This window comes from Mauremys reevesii, linkage group 5, assembly GCF_016161935.1.
Source record: "Mauremys reevesii isolate NIE-2019 linkage group 5, ASM1616193v1, whole genome shotgun sequence".
Lineage (NCBI taxonomy): Eukaryota > Metazoa > Chordata > Testudines > Geoemydidae > Mauremys > Mauremys reevesii.
Window position 1 is genome coordinate 17,781,304 of NC_052627.1, and position 20,152 is coordinate 17,801,455.

Consider the following 20,152-nt stretch of genomic DNA (forward strand, 5'->3'; position numbering starts at 1 on the left):
CTGAACAAATATACACACAGTAAGAAACAATCCCTTCCCTGAAGAGCAACATTTTCTAGAGAAGACAGACAAAGGGTAGGAGAAATTGATAAAACATACAAAGAGAAGGTGGGGGATTGAGGCACAGAACAATTAAGTGACTTGCTCAAGGTCACGCAGGCAGTCTATGATTGAGCTGGGAACTGAGCGCAGATCTATTGATTCCCAGTCCACAGCCTTAACTATCTAGCAATCCTTCCCCAACACTCATATAATAAATTTAAGAGCATTTCTAGGGAACTAAAACACTTTCAAACCCCAAGAGAATCCACTCTTTTTGATGGCAAACACCATCCTGTAATTCCCAGATAAAAAATGTTAAAAAGCAGTTAGATGTAAACTACAAATCAGTGACTGTCTGTGGATGCAGACTGCAGTACTTGTGCATACAAATCATTTTATATGCAGAACTGTAGAAATTTTAAAGTCACATTTAAGCCTGGTTATGAGTCTGAAGGTGCCTAGACCATGTGCTGGCTCTCTGCACAGGGTTATTTTCACCCTTTGGGGTTAGTCTGCAACCAAGTTATAAAGTTTAAGGAATTCTGAATTTAAAAACGAAGCCCTACAATGGGTGTTATTGATGTTAGGAGTAGCTGCAGCTCATATCCAAGTCTTCAGACAGATACCATCAGACTGAGGAAGGGCCAAGAAGTTTTGATGAATGATAAACCTCCCTGAAAGTCAAGGAGGGTTGAAAGTCTGGTCATCATTTCCCATGTCTTTGCTCTATGCCTGCTGTGCTTCTTAATATTATACCACTGCCAACAACTTCTTGTGCATTGGAGCATGATGGGACATGAACCAGGGGCCTATTACAGAGCACAAAATTCTCTTGTGAAATAATTTGTAGTGGCAGGATACAGCAACTCCACAAAGCGAGGGAGGTTTAATGCGTCTCAGAGACTGTGTTTCGTCTTGATTCTGACCACCAGGGCCTTCCACAAAATGCACTAGAAACTTTTTGCAAGTGTTTAAATAATTATCTTTATTCCTACTCATACCAGGTCAAATTTCTTTACAGGCCAAATGGGAACAATTATCACTGTAGAATAATATGCTCAAAAAACATCATCTAAAATCATACTCCATGTATCAATGATAAAATTCTAATGCTTTCCAGGGATTTGCGAATACTGGAAATTTCAATTAATCAAGTGAAAAGCATTTAAATGTGCCAGCAGGATTTATATTCCAAACTAACAACCACCTTCTGCATCCTATTTCGTTAATGAAGATTTGGAGCACTCAGGTAATTAAAGGGAAAGCTCGTGATAAAATGAAAACCATGGAAAAAATCAGATCTATGTATATCTTCATTGAATGCTAAACATATCTAATAGCTCACCTAATCAAGACCTAATATTTGCTCAGTTGAGATGAACTAGAAATTTATGAGTTTCAAGAGACAGGTTGGACCAGGGATAGTCAATAGGCAGACCACGGGCCAAATCCAGACCACCAGATGCTATTGAATCTTTTTATTTACTTGTTATCATTATTGTTTTTTATTATTATTTTCTCTGGAGTCTGGACTATACTTTGACCAAGAAATTTGGGACCTTGACAAAACAATGACTACCCCGGCTTAGCCTATGGAACAGAAATCAACTGAAATTTAAAATAATTTTTTTTTAAAAATCTCCGTAATATTTGAACTGTTTCAACAAACATTTTGCTTAGAGGGGTTAGAAAATAATCACCTCCAACTCCTGAACTGTCTTACATGTTTCTCCCACTTTTAATGCTTCCTTCCTGGTGACTGACCAGAGAATTGGTAATGGCACATGGAAGAGCTCTTACTTTCTAATGATTTGTCTATACCAGGGGTAGGCAACCTATGGCACATGTGTCGAAGGCAGCACGCGAGCTGATTTTCAGTGGCACTCACGCTGCCCAGGTCCTGGCCACCGGTCCAGGGGGGCTCTGCATTTTAATTTAATTTTAAATTAATCTTCTTAAACATTTTAAAAACCTTATTTACTTTACATACAACAATAGTTTAGTTAAATATTATAGACTTATAGAAAGAGACCGTCTAATAACGTTAAAATGTATTACTGGCACGCACAATCTTAAATTACAGTGAATAAATGAAGACTCGGCACAGCACTTCTGAAAGGTTGCCGACCCCTGGTCTATACCATAACTTTAACTTTAGTTAATAAATGGCTAACCAGTTAATTGGCAAACATTTTCTACATGTCAGTGGAAACATACCACAAACATTTGTTCCAAAATACAAGAAACATAAACGTCTATGTCCTATAACAAATATCTCTGACTTTTTGGGTAGCAATACAAATGCATTAGCTAACTTGAGATAGTTGATAGAACTAGTTAAAAAAAATTGAGATTCTTTTTTTTCCCCCGGTGGAAAATTTTCCATTTTCAGTGGAAATTTGAATATCAAAAAATTCTGGTTGAAAACTGAAATATTTCAGATTTTGGATGTGAGGATGGGAGGGGGGAAGGAAAGGGCACCAGAAAGTATACATTTTTCCACAGAAGCAACCAGCCTGGTTAGCTGGCAATTAGTTTCTAACAGGCTAATCCAAAGAGCAGTGACATCAGTGAAAAGATTCCCAATGTGCTTTGGAACAGGTCCCAGGTCACTAATTCAACACTGGCCAAGGATGGGAACTGAATTTAAATCAGAAGTGTTTAAACATCTGACTGCTATTCAGAGGTCTATGCGGAGAAGTAACCATCTCTGAAGCCCCACTATCTCAACCTGAGATTTAAAATACAATATCATCCCTATCTTAAACCTGAATTTATTTTTAATTAATTTCTCTCCCACCTATCACCCTTTTCCACCTCTCCTATCCTTAGCTTTCCTCCCCAGAATAACTGCAATCTGTTTGCACTGTATCAACATTGAATTCATTGGTGTAACCAAGCCATGTAGTCAAACTGTGAGTTCATCTGAGATGAGCCCTACTGGTTTTCCCTTCTGGTAAGAGGGATGGGCAGCGAGATGGGAGGAAGGAGAGAAATTGGTCTTTTATATTTATTTTCCGCAGTTGGACACTGCTTGTCTGTGCTTTTGGTGTTTTCTCATTTTTTTTTTGTCTCCAGTTTGGAGTTTTCTGCTTCAGCTGATGCTGAGGCAGCATATTTTTACTCTCAAACAGTTTGATAACTCTCTGGAGTTAAGGAGCTAAACAAAACTGAAGTGTTATAGAAGCCAGAGTACAGAGATCTGCATATTCACAGAACAGTATTTCTCATTAACGATACAATAATTATGCAAATCCCTGTGATCTCATTGGCTAATGACTGTCAAATATTAAGGTACAGGAATATGCACACTGTTTGGCTGAGTTCGTATAGTCATGAAAATCAGAGAGCCAGAACCCATCAGAGTGCAGGGAAGTGTGTAACTGCATAAGCACATAGCATTCTGGCAGCAGAATTATAAATTATGTACAGTAACTGGGAGGGAACTGCAGTTGTGCATCAGTAACTAAACTGATTACCTGAAACAATCACATTTCAGAATAATATAATACCTGTAGCCTCTGTCAGTAGCACCACTGTGAACACTCCGATCAATGCCTTATAGTCCAAGATGGGTAATAGATACTGCTGGCCAATCTATTTTCTGGCAAACTAACTCTTTTCACTGTATGATGGTCCCAACCTTGGAGACAACATAATGCTTGCTGGAAGGGAAGGTCGAGCCAGATTCCAAGATGCTTAAACTAGCTCATCAGCCGCTTGCTTAATCACTGATGAGGCGAGCCACTTTTGTCATCTGGGAGGTGGTTTGGGTTCTGTATTAATTTAAAATCAGTTCACTGGAGAAGACGCATCTTCCAGCATAATCTAACTGAATACTGCTGATAACTTGCAACAAGGAAAGTGCACTGTAATACAAAACTGGATCATCAGCATACATCTATAAAGAAGTGAGAACAATATGCTGGATTATTACAAACAAATATAGAAACTAACGGATGCCCCAGTTCAAATCTCTGGGGTTCCCCCATTTGTAATGTCCTTGGATCAGAGCTCACTTTGCTTTTGGAAAGCAGGTTATGATTTCTTAGGTTACTTCAAAACCATTATGGATGCACTATCCTTGAGTTTTGGAGGAGAAATTTATGGCTGACTGAATTAAAGGCCTTCAGCAGATCAATAAAAGTTACCTGTATTATGGCCCTCACCCATTGCCGTAGAGTTCCATTGGTGACTGAGCTTTATTAGTAGAATGAATAGTTCCGAAATCTGACTAGACTAAAAAGCTCTTGCTGCAGCAGAGAGATTGAAACACTGAATATTCAGTGAAAACAGTACGCAGTCACCAGCAAACTGCTGTTACCTTTAGCCAGTAAAATCTCAGGCCAAAAATTTCAAACTCAGTTGTCTAAAATTAGTCTCAGAATCCAAAATTAGACACCTTAAAAAATTTACCTGATTTTGAGTGGTGCTGAGTACTCACAAATTCTACTGAGTCAATAAGAAGTGGAGATACTCATCACCTTTGAAAATCAGCCCACTTTTATTTAGTTGCCTAACTTCAGGCAACCCAGCTTGAAAATGTTGGCCTCTGTCTCAGAAAAGTTCCTCCATATTAATCACACTGCACTATGCAGCTCACTCTTTTAGAGGCCAGGAAAAAACAGCAGTTCATTAACATATTTGTTTGTACACATTTTTCAAGCCATTTAGCCAATGAGGGTCAAATCTAGCGAGTTCAGTCAAACCACTTAGGGGAATAAGGACTACCTCGCATCAATAACGGCCTTTCAGAGTGGAGACATAGGCACAACCAAAATAAATCCACATGACTCCATTCTGGTTTACATTCTCCTTTATGCATGAGGACAGATGGTCCTCTACTTAAGACACTGGGATCAGCAGAGTTGAGTTTATTCCTAGCTCTGCTGTAGACTTCCTGTGTGACCTTGGAAATCACTGGATCTCTCTCCATCAGTTCCTTCTCTGTAAAATGGGGATTTCCTTTCTTTACCTCCCCCTTTATCTGTCTTGTCTATTTAGACTCTCAGCTCTTTGGGACAGGGACAGTCTCAAACTATGTGTTTGTACAGCACCTTGCGCAATGGGGTTAATTGGGCATGGATGTGATACTATAACAACTACCCAGAGACACTGCCAAAAAGACTAAGATGTCAGGAAGAAAAGTGATAGCAAACATTATTGGTGTAGCTAGTGATAGAACGTAGCCAGTTCTAGGAGACAAACCACACAGATCATAACAGCATGCACAGGAGATAGGGACTTTTAAAATGTTTTCCTAGTAAGTGTTTAATCTGCAGCTATAGCTAGAAAGGTAACTGTATAAATATGGCACCTTCTTAGTCAATATAGGTCATTCCTGTGGGTCTGAGTCATACCTGCTCATTTTACTGGCACAAACCATCTTTCCTTCCAATCCCTTTAGATCCTATACAGCTGTGGGCATATGAGCTGGATTCCACTCCACATCATGCATCAACAGCACAATTGTCAGGCTCCATAATCTATTACTGGTGATCATGCAAGGTACGCAGAAAGAACACAGACTGATTTTCTAATCTCAGCTTGAGTTTTCGGTCATCGGTTAGAAAAGTATCCTGATTGTAAACTGAAGGGGGTAGGGGGAATGACCTAGAATCCCTGAGAGGATAAAAATGGAGGCCCATAATATCATTTTAGAGAACCAATTTTTAGCAAAAACATTGGGTAAAATCCTGTCCCCACTAAAGTCAATGTGAGTTTTGCTTCTGACTTCAGTAAAGCCAGGATTTCACCCACAGTATTGCGTGAAAATCTAATGATAGGAAAGAGTGAGGGCATTAGATTCTCAGCTGGTATAAACTGACTTCACTGTAGCTATGGCAATTTATATCAGCTGAGGATCCGTTCCTCTTTCACCATAAGAAAAATAATGACAAGGAGAGAGGGGATTAGAATGTCTTTGCCATTGACAGCTTTGTGTGAATTGCAATTGTAATGGATGTCTCTTTCGATTCACACTACTCACTGTTGCCAAGATGCTTTCAACATGTCATTCCCCCCATCTTTTCCTTTCATTAGTTAATTCGCTGTGACCAGTATGTACCTGTATATATTCGTTGCAAACAAAGACTACATTAATACATAATACAGGCTGATGGGAAGAACACAAGGGGCAAATTCAGAGATGATCAGAAGTCATTATCATAATCACTGGCTACTACAAATCATTTAAACCGAAGCACCGCTGTAATGATTGCCTCGAGTCCCTATCTGATGTGTTCTTGTTTAAAAGCCCAGCACTGATGTTGGTGAATGAATGTTAATTTGCCATTATCTCAGCTGCTCTAACTGACAGTTTGACAGGAAATCAATAGCTACACAATTCGACTGCTGGCTGGAAAGAAAAAAAAAAAACCCTGGTTTGCCATAAGTGTGCCGAACACATTCCACAATTAGAATACTGATGGACAGGGACCTCCTATTGCTTATCTCCACCTCCATGAGCACATGGTTGCTGCATGTTCCATCTCACTAGGGCCCTATTCTATCTCAGCTGTAAAGGTCTAACAAAGGAAAACACTTAAGGAGTGTGATTGAAAAAGGCATTCTTTTTGATGGACATCCCCCCCCAATTCAGCATATGACTTGGGTTCTGTTCTTACACATCGCAAACACATCTGAGCTGCACCTTGAATGCTTTTAGAGGTCCATGCAGAGATAACCTCTACTTGTTTCATGTTAGAATATGTAGAAGTCTGGTAATCAGAGACTTACAACTGCTGCCTTGACGAATTCTCCTTCAGCAAACTGACCAGCCATTGTAGCTTTGCATACAAAGTAGATCAACAACCTTCTGCAGAACTAGATAGTTCATATACATAGTAACTGAACAGCATTGCTTGAGAATGTCATTGCGTGTTTTAGAAGGTTAAATCTACAGGACCAAATTCAGAAGCCCCCGATACACATGTTCAAGTCTTGGGAGTTTCATAAGTATATTTCCTTTGTCAAATCCCTTCTTAAAAGTCATCTGCCAGAATACATACAGGAACGATACCAAAAGTTAAGCAAATGCTAAGTTGCGATCACTGCTGATTGGATAAGAATTGTGCACCCAACTAGTCTGTGCTAAAGCATACTGGCATTTTTGTTACCCTAGTCATCACTTCTAGTTGTTTCTTTCCTTCACCTGTCTTGCCTTTAAGGCTGTAAGTTCTTTTGGACAAGAACTGACGTTTTCTATATGTTTGTAAGCACCCAGGCACCATGGAGTCCAACTTGGTTGGTCAGTAGGTGCCGCTGCAATCTAAATTATTATTAATAATAGTTGATGACAGAACTTGTCTCAGACTCAAACTATATTTTTTTAAACCTCTCCATTACATTTTTGTTACCAAGGATGACTAGTCCTCTGCACACTTCAGCATCTAAAAATATTCTATATACTCTGAGATGTTAAGGGTGTTGTGGACAATGACAAAAAACTTGTAGCCCTGAAAGCTTTTGAGCCAGATTTCTAAATCCATCTAAGTTTATAAAACTTCCAGTTCAATAATTTATCCACCAGATGGTATTGTACCTCAGGAATACATGACAATGTATTCTTAATTACAAAGCAATTATCATTAAATACCCACGTTCAAGGATATCACACAGGGAGGATATGGCTCTTCATTCTGCCAGTGGATCACACTTCAGCAAATTGTTTAAAACCCTTTAGGGGTGTGACTGTCCAGGAAAGCAGCTGGCAAGTATTGGTGCTAAATAACCTGAGTTTTGAGGCAAACGTGCATTTCACAGGTATATATAAAGCATCTACTGCTAAAACAGTCAACACATTCCAATAAAGGGGGAAAAATTAAATAAGTAAATGACAACCCAAACGAATATCTCCACTTATAGTGCATCATTACATAATAAGACATCCCCAGGCTCTATGTGTGTGCAATTAAAAAAAAATTTTTGTAATACTTGGCAGTGCTACCTCTAGCATTTCACTTTCATCATTTCTGCTTCTAGACTGTCACTTCTGTGCCATCTAGGCCTTTTCTTCAATAGGAAAGGAAGCGTGTTCTTGAGCTAGCTAAGAGAAGGTAAAATCCTACTGAAGGTAAAATCCTACTGAAGACAGGCTGTTTATACATGAGTTAGCAGGTCCAAGTGAACCCCCGGCTCTCCCATAGTCTTACTCCACCTTACTCATGTGAAAACTATAAACAGGCTTGTCTTCACTATGATTTTACATAGTCTTAACTAGCTTGGGTTAAGAATGCATCTTTTTTCCCTAGTAAAAGCACACTCTGATTGTCTGATTCCTTAGATGGACCTTTGGGTCACAAAGGACCTCTCTATAGTCAAAAATTAAGAGCTGGTTGAAAAAATTTTCACAAAAAAAAATCACTGTAAAATGGGTTTTGATCCAAAGTAAATTTCTTGTGGAAAAATATCGCTATTATGATTTTTTTAAAACGAATAGGAAATTTTGAAAGAAAAAAATTTGTTTCATATAAACTTGCATTTTGGGTGAAACACTGAGAAGAAAGGAAAACCAAAAAGCAACAAACATTTTCATTTCATTTAGTTTCAAAATTTCCCAAGAAATATCCCCCCAAAATGTTCATTTGTCCTGAAAAGTAGTTTTGGCCAATGTTTATTCTTCATAGATACTGTCTCTGACACTGTCTCTCTTCTAGCAATGATTCCTATAATCCAAAATAGCTGGTTTAGGGAAAGGTCACCACCAGCCTGGACATGCTAATATTGTTCCATAATAAAAGCAAGTCATGCAGCCATTTTAGTAATAATATCCTGCATGTAAGTTGTACAGCAATATTGTGGTTGGAACTTGTTTCACAAACATATTTACATCTCACTACTCTCTTCGAAGTAAAAATAATTACAGCTGCAAACGTATGTTGGAATAATAAATGAATTTAGTGACCGCTATATGGAAGTGCACAGGGTGGCAGGAAAAAACCTTTGTGTGTCCACAGACCTCCCTTAAACTCTCTAGCAGGATATACAGCGACCCTACGCTAAACCAACAGAATACTAGAGCTTGTCAGAAAGACAAGCCCCCATGGAAAATATTGACTTTTTGGCAAAATATCATAAAAAGAAACATTTTGATTCAAAATGGACCCACATGGGAGTGGTAGTTTGGGTGTTCCCATGCTCCTCTGTAGACCAATCTGTAGACCTCTGTAGACCCATTCTCCTCTGTAGACCAATCTCTCTGGCCAGACTACAACTTCCATTTCCTTGATGTAACACTTTCTGCCCCCTTGGGGAGGGGATACATCACAGGAGTCCCTGGCTATGGTGCATTATGGGAGATATAGTCTGGCTATACAGCCCGTCCTACAGAGGAGAATGGGAGCATAAGGCATCCGAACTACAACTCCCAAGAGGCACTGTGGTGCTATCGCAATTTAAATATTTAGAATTTTTGTTGAAATGTGTCTGTTTTTGGCTGAAAATGGAATAATTTTCAGTTCTGGGTGTTCAGTATTTCAAAAATCTTTTTGAAATTTTTGCTGGAAAGCAGACACTTTGTGACAAATTTTGTTTAGTTGAAAACCCAAGTTTTTCAGCAAAAACAGTTTTTGTGGAAATTTTTCAACCAGACTTACAAATGACTGTGTTTTAAGCATGACATTAGAATAGAAGCATTGGCTGATTATACTCTGAGGGCATTTCTAGAACCTTCTGAAAGCTGCATTAGTTCCTACTCAACCATTTTTTTATGGGTGTCATGCACACAACATATTTTTCAGGTTGCCACCTCTGAGCACAGAAAAACTGGCTGGTCTCTGGGCAGGGCCAGGTCCTAGATCTGGGGGAACCATGGGGAGTGGATCAGCTCTCGGAAAGTTATGCAAGACTTGGAGGGACACAGGGGAGTGGCAGGGCACCAGTTCCCCATTGGCTGGGGCCTGCTCCAGTATGCCACATGCACACAGAGCAGGACCCTGGTGCCAGCTGGAAGGCCATGGTGAACTCTTAGTAGAGACATGTGTGGCCAGTAGTAAAGATTGCTATGTGCGCAGACACATGCGTACAGCAAAAAAAAAAATAATAATTAATAGCTCTGGAAGTTATTTCTTCTGACTCTAATTTAAGAGGTGGTCACATAATGCTTTTGCCATCGATTAACCCAGAGGCTTTTTCCTAAATAGATTTCTGCCTGAAGAGTTAATGCATAGCTTAGCATGCAAAGATAGTGGTACCCACTCCAAGTGCAAACAGAACTTACCCTCCATTTCCAGATCAATAGGAGTTCAGATATTAGTGGCTTACAAACTACACCCCCAGCATGTCATTTTAATCAAGTCAACTTTGGACACACATGAAATAATTCTATGTAGATAACAGGCTATTAAGCCATTGAAAATACTTACATGTTATTCACAAAGTGTCTCATTTCTACTGAAATCACAATGACAAATCCTAGTACATCACCATTTAACCAGATGCCTTAAGGGTCTCAGAGACTGGAATGAACGGATTACATAAGGAGTTTTTTAAAAAGATTCACAGTAGAGGAAAATGCCTGAGAGATCATTTAGGTTTTCTTCCAGATAGCATGCATGGAATCAAAAAGTTTGGTTTGTTTCATTATTACGGAAGTCAGCCTGTTCTGACGTCTGAACTGGCTGGCACAAATAGGAATTAATGTTTTCTGCATGCTCCCAGTCAAAATACACTATGAACTTTCACAGTGTGCCCTGACCTCAGCTTTAACCTAGAGAAACCACTCTGAGTGGCTGTAAGATGCAATTCAGTATCTGTGCTGCTTCAGTGCAGAGACTCCTGGGGCAATTCCACCATTAAAGGTTACACATTTTTGCTTGCAAAATAAGATCAAACCATCGTGCTCATCTAGTGAGTGATGGCCACAGCATGCAGCCTAAATGGAGAAAGGTCATGGCTTTACCTGCTAAGCGGCAGCATGCTAGATAACAGCTTTGTACTTGTTAGCAGAGTTTGCTAGCTTATATAGACTGATGGTATGAGTTAAAAGTTTCACAGAGTGTCAAGATTGCTGCCTGTGAATTATGGCAGGTGGAGTGAAATGAAATAATAGATCTGAAGCCTTTTATTAGGAACTGGAATGGAATCCAAATCCCTTTTTCAGGTTCAAATGAAATATGGTTAACTTTAGTTTCTTTTATTCTCTTTGTGACTCTGCATATCTCGGTTTTACAAACGATCCAGGACAGATGCCAAAATATTGAGTAAGATTAATTATTTGAGGCCTGATTTTGCCACCCTTTCTCATGTTCAATGGCACCTCATGTTACAAGCAGCCTATTGAAATCCAGGCCCAGCTCAATCACAATGACCAATTTCTGGAAATGTCATCAGATTTCTTACAAGGTTCACAGATTCAAGTGGTAGCGTAACCATACTTAATGGAGACAATCTGCTGAATCAGTGATACTCACTCTGAGCTTCTATAGTCACATGCTACCCATTGGTAGCCATTGGGCTGTATTGCATGCCATTTGTATAGTTTGTAGGTCTCATCAGAGTTCCTCATATTATGTAAGGCCTGAAGCAGAAAACAGCACCGTTATCACAGGTGTACTGCCTACAATGCCTGACACATGTAAATCAGGATGGGTGGAGTGCTGAGAGTATGTCCTTTGTTCCCAGAGCAGCTGGAGGCCAGAGGAAAGGGAACAGAAGGAGGAATGTATTGTGTCAAATGAGGTCACAGAGCTCCACAGATTAATCACAACATTTATGTCATGGTGTTGCTGCATCAATATGAAGTGACATTCAGTCACAATTAAAACATAACACGCCCATATTGAAAAGTCCTACAAAATTTAATAGGGATGAAAGGGTTCTGTAGCAATGCTGCAGATCCCAAGCATTCAAATATCAGGATTTTTCAGGGTCTGACTCATAAGATTTGCTTTTTTAAAATCTTATGGTTTTTAAGCCAGACATTCTACATTCTGTCTTATTTGCCTTCTAGTTTTTAAGACTTTAGGATATGCTCTTGCTTTTCAGCTTTTCTCCACCAGGAGGATTAGAAACTTACTTTTTTTTTTTTTAATAATGAAAGCAGAGCTTCTCATCCTAACAAGTGACTCCAGGAGCTGGGGCTTTAAGAAGCAAATATCTTACAACCCACAATATAATTACTGTATTTTTATAAAATTTTATTTGTATAGAAAAGAAAAACACTGCCACAGAAATTACTTTTAAGACTTCTAGCTGTAAATAGACAATGAGATCCTTCTTTCAAGGTTTTTTTTTTAAAAACCATTCCATAGAAGGGATACAATTTTCTCTTAAAATCTGTTGGAATTTTCCCTATGCCAGGCCATCATGCTATAATTAGCTCATGGCACTCTGTCATGAAGTTGTTCTAGGTTTTGTAACATTATTTATAAGCTTTTAGGGTACACATATAGCTATCCCCGCTGTATCCAGGATGTACCTAGCATGCTGAAATAAGACAGGAAGAACAGAAGACTCGAGCAAGCTCCTCTTTTCTGTCTACAAAACTATGGAGTTCTATAGATTTCACACATTAAGAACTACAGGTGCATGTAATTAAATATCTTCCACATATATACACCTGTGATTGAGTCTGAATTTGCAAGCATATCTGCACAGGTGTGCGAAGCTTAAAGTGCTGCTACTCCCATATGTCACAGATTCAGATAAACACCTGCAGCAATTTGAAGTGAAGGTTCACATTCATTTCAAATTGCTTTTAGGGCACATATCTGTATCATCATTCTAAACCTACGTGTTTACTTCTTGGCTTGGAACCTGACATTCTACAAGCACCTATGTTGATTTTGCCTTGTTCTCCATGGAACTAGCTGGGAGGCACTACTACTATTTTTACAGCAAACCTGTTGTGAACATATCCATGCACTAAACTACTTTTCATCACAATCATGGGCAAAATCAACCCCTGCCAGGAGGTGAGATTGCATAATACGGACACAAAGCACATGGTTTTAAAGAGGCAGTACAGACATGGATGTTAAAGTGACTCTGCACAGATTTTTGGTTGCTTTGCTGAAAAAAATTAATCTGTGGGCTTTTTTTATATTCCTAAGTAATAAATAATGTATTTTATTCTAAAAATATTGATACAAATGGGCCAGATGTCAGAGCATGAAACAAGTTATTAGAAACAAAGGAGGGAGAAAAAGTAGGGCAGAACAATTTAGCCTCATATAGAAGGACTGGATGGAGAAAAACACAATCATGGAAACAAATGAGCTGCACAGACAGGGAAAGGAACAAGACAGATCTCAGCCCAGGTTTCGGGAACCCTTTTTCTAACTAGATTTATGAAGCTCGCTCCTTAAAATATCTCGTCTCTGCATTGCACCTGATTATCCTGAAACAAAGCAAAATAAAAGAGAAATCAAAAGTGCAGCAAATAATCTCTTTTGCTTTCTGACTTTCTTTCCCCCCTCACTAAAAGATGGCCAGATCAAGCTGCATTCTTTGATGCTAGATACTTGTTTGTTTACAGAACATGCAAGCGTTGGAGGCCTATTGATTTCTTACCTTAACTGGAAGTACTATCCTAGGAGCTGTTCATGGAAAAAGGGATGCAAACAAACACAGGCACTTGTGGGTACACTTTGTATGTGGTGGGCGCCTGAGGGCCAGGTTCTGCGCTCTCACTGAGAAACCCAGAATAGCTTCATTCAGTTCTATGAAGTCACTCTGCATTTATGCTGGTATGAGAACAGGCGCCTGCCCTCCTGCATGTCTGTTTGCACGTGCTGTTTAAACTGCAGTGTTGTATTTTTTGTTTGTTTGTTTTCACCAAAAGGAGTAGCACTGTTTAAAAGGACACACGGCATTAGTCTGTGTGGAAGAAAGCCTGCTACAGAAACCTCAAAGAGCTCCACTTCCCAGAGGTCAATATTCTTTGTTCCATTGGCATCCTCATCATGGTGAGGATAAGTAGATTTTGTGCATGGGAGAGGCAATTTCAAGACTAACCCTCTTGCTAAATGTCTCAGACTGCAGCAACTTCATCAAGGACAAGAAGTCTAAACACCAGGTATCACAGGGTTCTGCATGATTGAAATGCCAGTGAAGATAATTCAGGGGTGGGCAAACTTTTTGGCCCAAGGGCCACATCGGGGTTCCAAAACTGTATGGAGAGACGGGTAGGGAAGGCTGTGCCTCCCCAAACAGCCTGGCCCCTGCCCCCTATCCGCCCCCTCCCACTTCCTGTCCCCCTCCAAACTCCCCCACCCATCCAACCTCCCCTGCTCCTTGTCCCCTGACCGCCTCCCAGGACCCCACCCCTAACTGCCCCCTATTCAACCCCCCTGCTCCCTGTCCCCTGAGTGCCCCAACCCCTATCCACACCCCCGCCCCCTGACAGGCCCCCCCAGGACTCCCACACCTATCCAACCCACCCCGTTCCCTTGACCGCCACCCAAAACCTCCACCCCATCCAACTACCCCCTGCTCCATGTCCTCTGACTGTCCCCCGGGATCCTCTGCCCCTTATCCAACCCCCCTGCTCCCCACCCCCTTACCATGCCACTCAGAGTAGCATGTCTGGCAGCCACGCCGCCCGGCAGGAGTTCACAGCCCTGCCACCCAGAGCGCTGGCGGCATGGCGAGCTGAGGCTGTGAGGGCGGGGGACAGCGGGGGAGGGGCCGGGGGCTCAAGGGCTAGGCAGGATGGTGGGTAGTTTGCCCACCTCTGAGATAATGGTAGACAGGAAAGCCGAGAACTGTTGACAGGCGCTCATTTACAAGAGTGCTTGCGTAACTAGGATAGATAGGATAGGATAAGCAGATCGAAATCGGATGATATTTTCATTTGGAAGTCTTATTTTTGGGGAATATCTGGAGTCAGAAAAACCTTAAAAAATAGAAAGGGTAAAATATGAATTATGATAGGGGAATGAGCACTTGGACAGCAACATCACAAAAAACACGTGAAGAGAAGAGCAGAGCGCTCTCTCTCTCTCTCAATACATCTTCAGCGTCCGTACTCTTCGTGAGACAATGGTAACAGAGGCAGAACTGGGTGGCAGAACTATGTCGGCAGTGCACAGACTATCTGCCATCTTTTCAACATAAGACACCGGGGCGTGTATAATGCCCAAAGGAAGAGGAGGCCCAGAGAGACAGCCATTAAAATCGCGCACTTAAAACATTAACCCAAGCACAGTTTTCCTTTTCTTGCTCTCCAGACCTTAAGCTGGTGTAGGAGTGACACTGATTTACCCCAGCTGAGGTTGAGGCCCTTCTCTGAGTGATTTCCCCCTCCCTAGAGTACACTGTACTCCACACTTTCTAAGAGATCAGGCTGCATCTTCTCCCATGCCCATGTTCCCCTCAGATATTTTATGCATTTTTCACCCTATTAAAATACTGCAGTTAATGTTTTTTCTCCCTAACAACCTGGTACAGATCCAGCCCCTCCCCTCGCCCCCCTTTCCCTCTCCCCCCTCCCCACACTAAGGACCCTTCGCACTGGCTCCCTGCGGGAGACAGTGTTTATAAAAGCATTTAAAGCCTACATTTGAAGCCTGAACTGCCTGACAACAGTATCCGTTTAACAAGAGAAAAAAGACTGACCAAGGTCAACCCGACAAGGCTCTCACATCCCAGGTTTCAGTTCTGAAGCCAGTTGACCCTTGCCATTCAGTACACATCAGGAACTAATCCATTGAGAATGTCAAGATCAGAGTTGCTTTAGTACTGGGAGAATGCCAAACATGTAAAAGGCTGCACACTGAAAGCCTCCTGAGCTGATGTTACGGGTCTGATGCATTTAGCGACATGACATGGCAGACAAGGCTTAGGCATGATGTTCTCTTACAGTTAGAAGGACTCTTTGAGACAATGCTTCTGCCACCATAACGTGAGCTGGTCAAAGAAACTTCAATGGAGCCCAACCGATAGCAATGTGCAGTTCTGTCAAAATCAAAACACTTCACAAAATCATGTTGATTTCGGCAGAGTTTTGCCCAGAAACAAAAGGGAGGGGGTGGAGGGAGTTCTGTTAGTGTTGAAATGTCTCATTTCCACATTTTCAAAACCTTTTTATTTTCATTTTGAAATGACTTTTCAGGGTTTTTTGTACTATTATTCTGTATGTTGTATATTGTAATACAAAATAAAGACAAAACCAAAATGAAACAAAAATCAATTTTCTTGAAACAAAATATTCTGATCAACCCAAAGTAACCTCTTTTTGCCAGAAATTTCCTTCACGGATCATTTCAGAATTTTCAGGTTTTGCTCCGATTGGGGGAGATGCCATACTTCACAATCTTGACATTCTTTGCAATGGAACGTCTGTGAACTGCACAGCTCTAATCAAAATGTAACATTTCGGCCCTTTGCCTTAAGGATAATGAATGACCTATATTTTTTTTAAAAGTTTCTACCCAGTTTTATGGCCCCTCATCCCTGCAGTATGTCAGTGCCTCACATACATTAATGCAATTATTTTCCCACCATTCTGGGAGGCAGGAAAGAACTGTTTTCCCCATTTGACAGATTGGGAATGTCATTAAATGACCTGCCCAAGACCACACAGGAAGTCTGTGTCAGGTCAACAAATTGAAATCTGATCTCCTGAGTCCTAGTCCAATACCTTAAGCACTAAATCATCCTTCCCCCTCTCTCTGCCAAGTTAAGATATTTCACTGCTTCTACAAGTATTCTCCATTATACATAGAAAGTATCTTTCTCAGAGAGCTGAAAACTTTCAAACTATTGGAAGCTTTCTGTGCAACCACTATGTTTACAAGAGCTATCTATATTCTGTTCCTTCCTCTTATGCTTTTATAGGCAGTGCAGCTGGCAACATCTGTAGCTAAGGTTGCCCAACATTTTCTTGACACTTTCCATTATAAGACACCATTTTCAGTTGCTTATAACTTTGCGAAACTTTAACCATCTGGTCTGAAATGTTCCATGCATCTACCTCAGGCTGACATTTTCTGGAAAATTTCAGTAAAAATAGGTCAACTGTTTTTCAGAATGAGGGGAGGGGAAAATACATTGTTTTGCTCATTCTTACAACCCTTTTTTTAAAATCAAGCTCTATCACCCTCTATGCTTTGGAGCAAAGACTTGAAGCTTGACAGGGGTGAATCCTTGATGTCAGAAATGGGCCTTTTATTGTCCCCATAAAAATCCACCTAAATTTTACCAAGTTCCGAGTTTCTGAAAAATTACAGTTTGCACATGCTCTGTGTAAACTTGTTGGAGTTTGGCTGCTAAATTCTCCCAAGATGCCATCTGCACTGAGCACACTTCCAGCCCATGGCTGCAGGCACTGAGAAGGACTTTTTCTGTAATCGCTCCTGACCCATAGAGGATAGCAACCTACTACTGCAATCAGTTACTCTGCTAGCTCAGGTGGCAGAGGTAGTGGCAGTGCACTGTGGATCTAAAAGGTTCTAACCCTGGTGAAGAACAATGTGGGAGTAAATATGATGCCATATGATAAAATTTGCATCTGCATTATTATGCAGTTTTTAGTTACATGATGATATACTTCCCCCCCACACACACAAGATCCCTGCCTCATTCAGTGCACAGAACAAATTTATTCTAAAAATTCAAATTTTGCTTACTGATAATCTAAGAACAGAAAAAGGGACTAAGTTAATGAATTAACTGTTCACTAAGAATATTTCACTCAGCTACAAATATGAGTAGCAGAGGATCGAGGTTGTGGCGATAGATGCATCAGCGGTCAATTTAGCAGGTCTAGTGAAGACCCGCTAAATTGACTGCTGATCACTCTCCCGTCGACTCCTGTACTCCACCTGATCAAGAAGAGTAGTGGGAGTTGATGGGAGAGTGTTTCCCACTGATATTGCGTAGTGTGAACCCCGCGGTAAGTAGATCTAAGCTACATTGATTTGAGTTACACTATTCGCGTAACTCAAATTGCATAGCTTAGATCGTCTTTTCCCTTTAGTGTACGCAAGGCCTCAGCAATGTCTTCATTGCTTCTTTCTTGCTCTCCTGCTGTTCTTCTCAAAACTAATTTTGGGACACCAATTACAACAGAACGATGATTAGAACTTTAGTAAAGGAATCATGACCAAAGAAAAGCAGAGTTAGTGGCCTGAGCATAGGAGTGAACACCAGGAGCTGCCAAACTCCAATCCCAGTCACAACCCATCTGTAAAGTCGGGGCAAGAATACCTCACCAGCTGATGCCATAATGCTATAATTTGCAAGAAAGAAAGAGATGCTGAAAAGAATTTGCTTTGTAAAGTGCTCTGAAGATGAAAAGTTCTACGCAATATCATTACCACCATGGCTGCTTTTAGAAGCAGGTTCTATTACTGCTGGAAACACCACCAAACACATCACACATATGCTGCACTGCTAATATCAGGACCATGAATTACCGTAAATAACAAGAAACATAATAATGCATTGTGTTGACACTCCCAAAAAAGTTTAAACTAATCCAGTGCATTAAGTAATACATGCTTTAGTGAAATGTCAGGGGAGGTAGCCATTCATCAAGGACTCAAAATATATGTTCATTCATATAGTGCAAAACTCTGAAGCTTATTGCTACAGTTGTATAATGCAACTTCCTTCCTCCTCTTCTCTAGAGGCTCTCATAAATTTTAGGAAGGAGGATAGCCTCTACATCAAAAAAACAAATACGTTAGTGTAGAAAAAAAATATTTGGGTAGGCTTTTATGAGTGAAACAAACCAGCGTTGTATAAACCACTCCCTCTCTCTGTGTACAGTGCTGCTCTTAAAGGTAAAGTGTTACCACTGTAACATTCAGGGAAAGATAAATATTAAACCCTCAGTGGTGCTGGAACTAGGGGTGCTGCCGCACCCCTGGGTTTGAAGTAGTAATAACAAACACCAAATACATGATTTCCATCATCAGCACCCCAACTGTAAAAGTTGTTCCAGCACCCCATTAAACCCTTCTCCTTTAGCAGAACACTTCTGTGACCGAACAAGCTGCACTGTCTGGCCCAAATCCTGGTACCTTCGTGGCAATAGGAGTTTTGCTATTGACTTAAATAGCATATAGGATTTGGCCCTGTATGAATCAATTCACCACCACCAACAGCTTCTTCAAAATTAATCAGTCATTCTCTGTAACAATTTACTCTTTTCTGCTGAATTCCGAAGTCGCTCTCCTATTAGATTATCCGTTTGCAATCAATTCAGAACACTGTTAATGCCGTTTGGTGGGCAAAAGATCAATTTTCAGAGTGCTCCTGAATAATGAATCCCCAACGCATTACTAAAATCAACAGTAAAACGTGAATAACGGGCAAATTCTGCTCTTGACTCAGGCTGAAATCAGGGGCATTGCTCTATTTACATTGGTGTAGATGAGAGCAGAACTGGGCCCTTGGAATTCACTCAGACTGTCACCTCTTTTGTTTTGAATAATCTCTACTTCCATACACTTTTTCTCTCAGTTGCTGCTACATTGTGGCTTCATCCCAGGTTTAGCTTTCCTCTCCTATTCTGCCATCAGAGCTAAGCAGGAGCAATTACCTTTGAACAAAAGAACAGATGAAGGTGTCCTTTAACGTAGAGAATGGAGTCTACAAGGTAGGTTAGACCGCATGACTCTTACTTTTCACATTCAGCCCCTTCCATGTTTGCTAACAATGGTGGCTAATATCAATGGAGAACTGTGTTTCAACCTGGGGCACAACAGTTTCTTAGCACAATCCCCTCCTTCTCCGCCAGTCTACATCCATCACCCCCTAGTGTAGCTGGATGTGAGGCATACTCCCAGCCCTGCCATCCACCCCCACCAGCCATTACTATTGCACAATCAAAACATTGGGCTGTATGCAAAATGACCACTAAGCTGCAAGGTATACAGTTCAGTTCCCTGAAGAAGGTAATTAGGAATGTTAAACCAGAAACCTGCTAAAACCTCCCTCTGCAGAAAATCTAGACTGTTAACAGGTTTACGTGTTGGATAGGTCACATTAATCCAGTGTCCAAGTTATTGTGCAGAGATACATTCCTGTAGGGTTTAGCAGGATGCTCTAGGAGGTACAGTCCTACATATTCCCCCCTCCATGTGCAGAGACACATATCACATGCATATAGTAACCCTTAGCATAAGTTTCAACCCTGTGCAAGTTGGAGGCCAGTACAACT

General features: G+C 40.7%; 1 protein-coding gene across 11 annotated transcripts in view; it reads right to left on the reverse strand.

Moving 5' to 3' along the window:
- LOC120405988 (ras-GEF domain-containing family member 1B-A) overlaps positions 1-20,152 on the reverse strand; it is a 297,170-nt gene that overhangs the window by 96,033 nt on the left and 180,985 nt on the right. The gene's annotated exons all lie outside the window — the stretch shown is intronic.